The sequence below is a fragment of the Xiphophorus maculatus genome, chromosome 5 (genome assembly GCF_002775205.1).
Source record: "Xiphophorus maculatus strain JP 163 A chromosome 5, X_maculatus-5.0-male, whole genome shotgun sequence".
Taxonomy (NCBI): Eukaryota; Metazoa; Chordata; class Actinopteri; order Cyprinodontiformes; family Poeciliidae; genus Xiphophorus; species Xiphophorus maculatus.
The window spans coordinates 19,844,607-19,852,162 of record NC_036447.1 but is presented as its reverse complement, the minus strand read 5'-3'; the positions used below and the strand labels follow the sequence as shown (position 1 = coordinate 19,852,162).

The 7,556-nt window shown below is 37.4% G+C and overlaps 1 long non-coding RNA gene across 1 annotated transcript; it reads left to right on the top strand.

Moving 5' to 3' along the window:
- The first annotated feature begins 1,361 nt into the window (after window positions 1–1,361).
- Window positions 1,362–5,447, top strand: LOC111608631. The gene is made up of 3 exons (XR_002752781.1): window positions 1,362–2,752; window positions 2,846–3,503; window positions 5,178–5,447. It is a non-coding gene; the product is annotated as an uncharacterized LOC111608631 (long non-coding RNA).
- Window positions 5,448–7,556: the final 2,109 nt, after the last annotated feature.

Below are 7,556 nucleotides of genomic sequence, written 5' to 3'. Positions count from 1 at the left end.
GAGAGAGGGAGACCATCCCAAAATGCACGGTTTCACGTCGCATTCCACAAATAATTGAAAGCAGACGCAGCCAATCAGAGAGCGAGGTTTGGGACTTGATGAGTTCTACAGCCAATCAAAGTGTCGCTGAGCAGAGAAGCACAAGCTTTCGCTGACATTGCTCTGGAATGTTTATGTTGAGAAAACTAAACTGTTTATTTCAATGGGCGTAAGAGGTTTAAAAAATTTATTTAAAAAATGTTTTATGTTAAAAAAAACCCGTAATATTGTTACTTTTGTGAATCTGCGTTTTTGTTTTATATCAAAAACTTGTAAAAAAGTAAGAGTGAGCAGAAACTATTTCCCTTTTCACATAAGTAAATCGTTTGCATTGCAAACATTTAGGCTATATACTTTTAAATGGAAAATTTTTACCATTATAACAAAAATAATTAAAAGTATAATTGGTTATATACTGTAAAGAAATTAAGAACTAGGTTATGGATACTTTTTTTTTTATTATTCGATTTTCTTTTTCAAAAATGGGAAAAACATATACTCTTACCGCTGAGTTAATACTTTGTGGAACCTGACATCAACCGGAACTGCAATTTTTTAAAAGTATTTCTTTGCCAGCTTTGCACATCTTTGTCAAATTTTGCTAAACCTCACCCTTTTTCCCCCTTTTTTTTCTTTTTCATAACGGCTTAATCACAGTCAGATTACACTGAGGACTCCTGTGAATTGAACTGTATTCACAGGGAATTAGGTTTAGATCTGAACTTAGATCTGGGCAATTCCAACACCTTAACATTTGGCTGTATGTTTCGAGCCTTCCTACTCGAAAGCAGTACTCCGCCCCAGTCCCAAGTTATTTGGAGCCTGTAACAGGCTTCTTTCCAGCATTGTACTCTATTTTAACCACTCATCATATCAGCTCAGAACAGCTTTCCTGTGCCTGCAGACGAAACTCATTGCTACAGGGTGGCAGCATCAGGGAAAGTGTGTTCAGGTAATGAGCAGTGTTTTCCTCCACACATAACATTTTGCATGCAAGTGACAACAAATATTTTGTCACTTGCTGTATGCACTTGTTGCAACTTGACTTGGTGCAAGCTTTAAACTGGACTTACCATGGCTTTAATACAACAGTGCCATTCCTCTTACCATTATTTGATAAAGTCTGGATTTGTGACGTACTCGGCTAATCATTATTGGGTGGACAGATAGTCTGACCTGAGCTGTGGAGCTCTGCAACTCATCACGAGTTACCACAGGCCTCTTAGCTAATTCTCTAAATTAATGTTCTCTCCTGGCTTGTCAGTTTATGTGGAAGCTGTGCCACACTCTTAATATTGTCAGATAATGGATTTAACAGTGGCATGATAAATACATGTTCAAAGCTTGGGATATTGTCTTTTTAGCCTAACCCTACTTAAAACAAAAACAACTAATGCCTATTTTGAAACCAATTGAGTCCAAATTAAGTTCTGATCAATCAATTTTACTCCAACAGAAAGATTAAAAGCGTAATCTTTAGTTTGTGGCTATCTGGCTTAATTACTCCACAATATACCACAAAACCTACAAATATGGACCTTTACAATGTGCATTTCAGAGTAATAATAGTACAAGTAAAAGATCATGCAACATTAAGAGTAGCACAATGTGTAAAATGAGACCCTTAGGCTTGGTGAGATGCAGATAGATGTTAAACTTAGTTGATGACCTTCCTGGTAAAATAAAAGCATCTTTGAAATGGCAAAGCTTTGGGAGACACTCTCACATTTCTTAAAATAACTCAGTTTGCTGAAACTGTCAGACATAAAAGTGTAACGTGCAGCTTTGCCAGGAAAGGAATGAATAATTTAACAGATTGAGATGTAATCAGGTTTCCTCAGAAAACCATGAGAGCTCATCCCCTGTGCTATAACACCGCAGAAGCCAAAGCAGCTGAATACATCTTACAAGCTGCAAAGCTTTCTTTTAATTATGTTTGCCTTTGATAGCATACTAATGTAGAACTTTGCAAAAAGAGAGAAAATACCAGTTTCAACAGGATTATTAGATTAAATGCTGTGTCTCAGAAGTGAATCTTGTGCAATATTTGTATTCCTGCAACAATGCAACTGGAAGTCGTGAAAGTAAAGCTTTTCTAATTTTTTCACAATATGATCTCAGATGGAATAAATGGCTTAAGACAGGAGTGGAGGCCCAATTTCTTGAAGAACAATGACCTCAAGCATACAGCCAGAGCTACAATAGAGTGGTTTAAATTGAAGGGTAAGAATGGCTGTCAAAATGGCCCATTCAGAAACAAGACCAAAACGGATAATTTTGGTCTGTGGGAAGATTGAAAATATTAAGAACTCTCTTAATCCAATCTGACTCAGATTGTGGTATTTTGCAAAGAAGACAGGGCAAAAACGTCAGTCTTCATGTGTGCAAGGCTGGTATTGTACTTTGTATTGTTCACTTTATGATTATCCACAATCTTGTGTTAGTCTATTACATAAAATCTCAATATAATTTAACAAAATAGTGAAAGGGCTCCTTTTTGAGATGTTTGTTAACAATAATTTTCTCTCTGTTTAAACTACAGGATACGGCTGTGCAGGCACTAGTTATGTTGCTTATGGGTTGATTGCTAGAGAGGTAGAGAGAGTGGACAGTGGGTATCGGTCTGTCATGAGTGTCCAGTCTTCGCTAGTCATGCACCCCATCTATGCTTACGGCACAGAGGCCCGGAAGGAGAAGTACCTGCCCAGACTTGGTAAGGTGCAGCTTTTTTTCCAACCAACTTTGGTTCCAGAGGGAAAACAATTAGATCATTGAACTCACCGGTATGTGTTTATTTATTCTGCAGCTTGGGGGAAATCATTGGCTGCTTTGGGTTGACTGAACCAAACCATGGCAGTGACCCGAGTAGCTACCATTATTTGCTTAAAACAATGGTAGTAAGAAGTTCTGCGAACATTGTCTACTTGGATGTTGCCATGTTGTATGGCGTTAACTTGAATGCTGCTTTTTTGGGTGTAAAGTCCAACCCAGCTCAGAGTTCCAACTTCTGAGGCAACTGGAACGCAGCACAAGTGTGAGAAGAAGGTGGACTGAGATGAAAAGTAAACCTGAGTGCCATCTGCAATTGAAACATTCTTGAAGGAAGGAGAAATGTAATAAAATAGAAGGGGTCCAAGAACAAGCCGATGAGGAAGTTAATTTTCCAGTAACTGGAAAATTATACTGATTGTTTGTTTTTTTTCACTTGAATGTGCTGAGCGCATCCAGACATATGATATGGACGGTGCTATTTTTTTCTGCCAGGATCACAAACTCACCTGTTGCAGACATTGCTGTGTTCTGGGCCAGGTGTGAGGATGGCAGAGTTTAGGGCTGGAATAGCTGTGGCAAGGCTCTGGATATTGCCAGACAAGCCAGGGACATGTTGGGAGGAAACGGCATTGCAGACGAGTACCACATCATCAGTCACGTCATGAAAATGGAGGCTATCAACACTTACGAAGGTGAGTGAGAGGAGCAGCCCAAACTTAGACCACAGATTCGACTTATATAGGTTTTCTTTACGAGTCCAGGGCAAACTAAATTTCAGTAAAACAACTCACTCTAGATGTGTGTGCAGTCACATAAACCAGGATGGGTTGTAATAAGAGGACAGATTGGTAGGGGAAAAGCAGGAAAAAGCTGAGCTATAAAAAGAAAAACAAGTTTTAATATCGTATTTTCCAGACTATAGAGCGCACCATACTATAAGGCGCACTTACAAATTTTTAGGACAAAAAAGGAAACGTAAGCCGCACCGGACTATAAGCCGCTGGTATCTCCGTTTTCCATAAGGACCCAGCAGAGGGCAGCAAAGGGCTGCGTCCTAATAAATCTGCTGGATTTATTAAGGCGCAGCCCTCAGTCTCCCAACGCCGAACCATGGATTCGTTCACGCTGACTTTACGTGCAGCGGCTCTATTTCCCTCCTGTACTGCCAGATCGATATCCCTCAACTTAAAATCTACATCATATGAGTTTGAAGAAATTTCTCCGTCATGGCTGCTGCTTGCATGTACTTGTTCTAAATGAAAATTAATACTTTCTTCTTTGATGTCCAATTTTGACTTCCAATGACTCACTTCCTGCTAAAGAGCCCCCTGGCGGTTGAAGAAAAACCCAAGCCGCATGGTTCAAAACGTAGGAAAAAAGTAGCGGCTTATAGTCTGAAAAATACGATAATTATCGATGTCATACCCGTGTTCTTAAAGCATGAATTTATTTAATATTTTATTGTGCAAATGTTATTGCATTAAATGCTGCATGGCTCAGCTATTGGACACATGAGAAAGTTCAATATATTATATGTGCAACACTCTCAATGTTTTAAATCATCTTTGCACTAAATGATCTACAAAGACAAAAGTGATTCAGTCCAGCAAAGTGAGATATTATGTTATTTTATACCAAGCAAACTCTGAAACGTTAGACAAAATGTGCTATGATGTTATGTTCATACACGGTTGCTAAGTGATGAGATATTTTCAGAGGTAGTCATTTTGATTAATGCTTGTTTATCAGTAAGTTATCAGTTCAGCATCTGTATCTGTCAAAGATTTTCTACTGAAAAATCAACATATGGCGAGGAGAAGACAGAAAATTTTTTTAACTCCTGTAAGCGAAGGATTTCCATTCCGAAATTACCATGATGATAGGTACAGGGAAGAAGTGAAACAGTTTGGTTGAACTGAAGATAAAGATATTTCACCACTGTGCAATTCTTTTTTCAACATTTTGTGTATAGTTGTCTTAAGAATATAATTTTGCTTAACAGATAGTGACTGCTTTTGAATTGAAAGGACAATAAAAGACAGATGCAATAATAAACTCCAAAAATTGTGATTACAAAATTGGGTTTTTAAACACATATCTTAGTCAAAACTCAAGAGGAACTTAGAAATTTGATCACTTTTTTGTTCCTCTTCATTTACACTGGTATTGTGGTGGAAAACGGAGAAAAACAACTACTAATCATGCATGCTTCATCAAACAGGGGGGAAATGGTCTGTTTTTATCTTGCAGTTACACATAAACACCGCCAGAGGTCAGCAACAGAATGTTGAAGCTCCATCTTAAATCACTTGTGCGATGTCAGAACACCTTGTTTAAGATGTTTTTTTGTTGTTTTCCTTTGACAGGGACCCAACGACATTCATGCTTTGATCCTGGGCCGAGCTATCACCGGGCTGCAGGCGTTCACCGTGGAAAAATAGATGGACTTCAGCATCTAGATAAAGCTGATGATCTGAAAAATCTGGGAAGTACAGTTTCCTCCTACAAGCAGCAGTGCTGCTGGACATATGTGATAAATACATGATCACACTTATGTTTATGAAACTACTGGGACAAGATATTTATTTGTGTTGAAGTTTCATGCTTAGGGCTACTGTCAGTATTTGAACTATTGTTCACTATAAAAGTTATGACTTGTATAGTAAAAAAAAAAAAAAACAGTTAAGCATTTGATTGTTTAATAAGTTGGTGAATGTTATATTTTGTATTGCTTGATTATGTAAATAAATTGGTTTGAATGATTATAGTTGAAATACTGTATATACAGACCCTGATAATTCCTCCGAGTAAGATTTGTGTGCTGCAAATGTTCTGTAAATAACACAACATAACTTGGCATTGTTCCCTTTTCTTGTGAATGTATTTATTACAAAACAATACGATGCTGAAACTGAACATGAAGCAAATGTGAACTTAGCTTGGGCTAGTCTGTTTTTGTTTTAGCTCATGTCCAAAAATGGTGAACTGAAACCAGAGGCAAAATCAGTTGTTTAGGAATAGAGGAGGAAGGAAGACACATGAACATAATTATTTAACACCAACGAAACCACAAAAACCATTCAACATGTCTTCAATTTAATAACCCCAGTTGAGAATAGAATTAATTTGTTAGGGCTCTGCTCTCTGATTAATGTCGAGACCATCTTTGAGGCATGCCAAGGCCTGACTGGCCTCCAGAAGCTCGTGCTCCAGCTTAGAGCAGTTTTCCAGCACCTCTGACAGCTCCTGCAGCTTCACCTGGATTTCATTGCTGTTAAGCTCATAGATGGTGAACATTTCCTCTTTCATCAGCTGACACATCTCTGTCACCTGAAGACGAGAGGAAAGAAATAAGGCCAGAATCTCTGTTTAAAACAGGAGAGAAGGGTCTGAAGTAGAATCAGAGTTCTGTCCTCAGAATCAGAGCTTTTCTGGACAAAATATCTAAGAGGAATTCACACCTTCTCTGTTAGCTGCTTCTGAAAGCTGTCCATCATTTCCTGGTCTCTGGTTCGTTCATGGTTTATTTTTTCCACCATTTCTTGTGCTCTTTTGCTGATGTCATCAATGTATGAGCTGCAACCGATGTTAAAATGTAACAGGTGGAATATACGCAATTTCCTAAAACATGTTTACATTTTCTCTGCCTGCATGGGTGTCTTTGTACCTACTACGGTGCTCTTGAAGCTCAGTCATGCTCACACTTGATGACTTGTTTCTTGACAAATCACAATCTGTATCTTCCACCTGAAAAGAAAGGAAAATATTGCAAGAAATTATTTCGTCATCCAGAAGAAAAATTACAGACCAAAATAGACATTCTCAAAGTATAAATAACCGGTTTGACCAAAACTATTTTTCTTTTTACTCTTGAACCTTAAGAGAGCCTGAGAATTAACTTGGTAACTTACAATGTTTATGTTTTATGAAAAAGAAATTCAGTGGTTCATACCATTTATTTAAACAATGAGAGTATTTAAAGTAAGTCATGAAATTACATTTAATGTTAAAGAAGGTTCTTGCCTATATGTGTTTATCTAAAAGTAGATTTTATATAATTCCATAGTTTTACCATCAGTGAGTCTTCATGTCCTTTCTTAGGAGTAGATAGGGAGCTGGATGGAAGGTCATCAAAGAAGTAATCCATTTTGGCCTGTCTGACTGTAAGGCAGAGTCTGAGTTAAGGTTAGGATGTAGGAAAGCACAAGATTAACTTTAGTGAAAGTAATGTTATTTACACTGAAATTTTAGACCGCATGTAAAAATATTACCACTATGACAAACGAGTGCTAAAAAAGTTAATGTTAAGTTGAAAAAACATCAGGCTAAATCATTTGCTGTCTTTATAATGGGTGCATTATAAATAAATACAGTGAATGTCATTTCAAACCACTGATAAAAGATGAGTCCACATGAACTGTCCATGGAACCCAAACTAACCACATCAATATGTTTTGCATCATTCAAAAAAAAATTCTAAAACCTTAAGCAATTTACACTGATGGTGTGTGTTTTTCAGGGCCAAATGTCCTATATTTTTGAGTTAATTGTCCTTTACTTTCTTGGTTAAAATATATATTTTTTCATCTATTCTGAGCAACAAGAACAGGACAAAAATGCTTGCTATATTTAGCCAAGGTTAATAAATGGGTGTGCCCTAGTTAGCTTTCAGTAAAGGTTATTGGATTGGAAAACACGCTTAAAAAGTGATGCTAAATGCTAATTGTGGATTAAACTTGCAATGC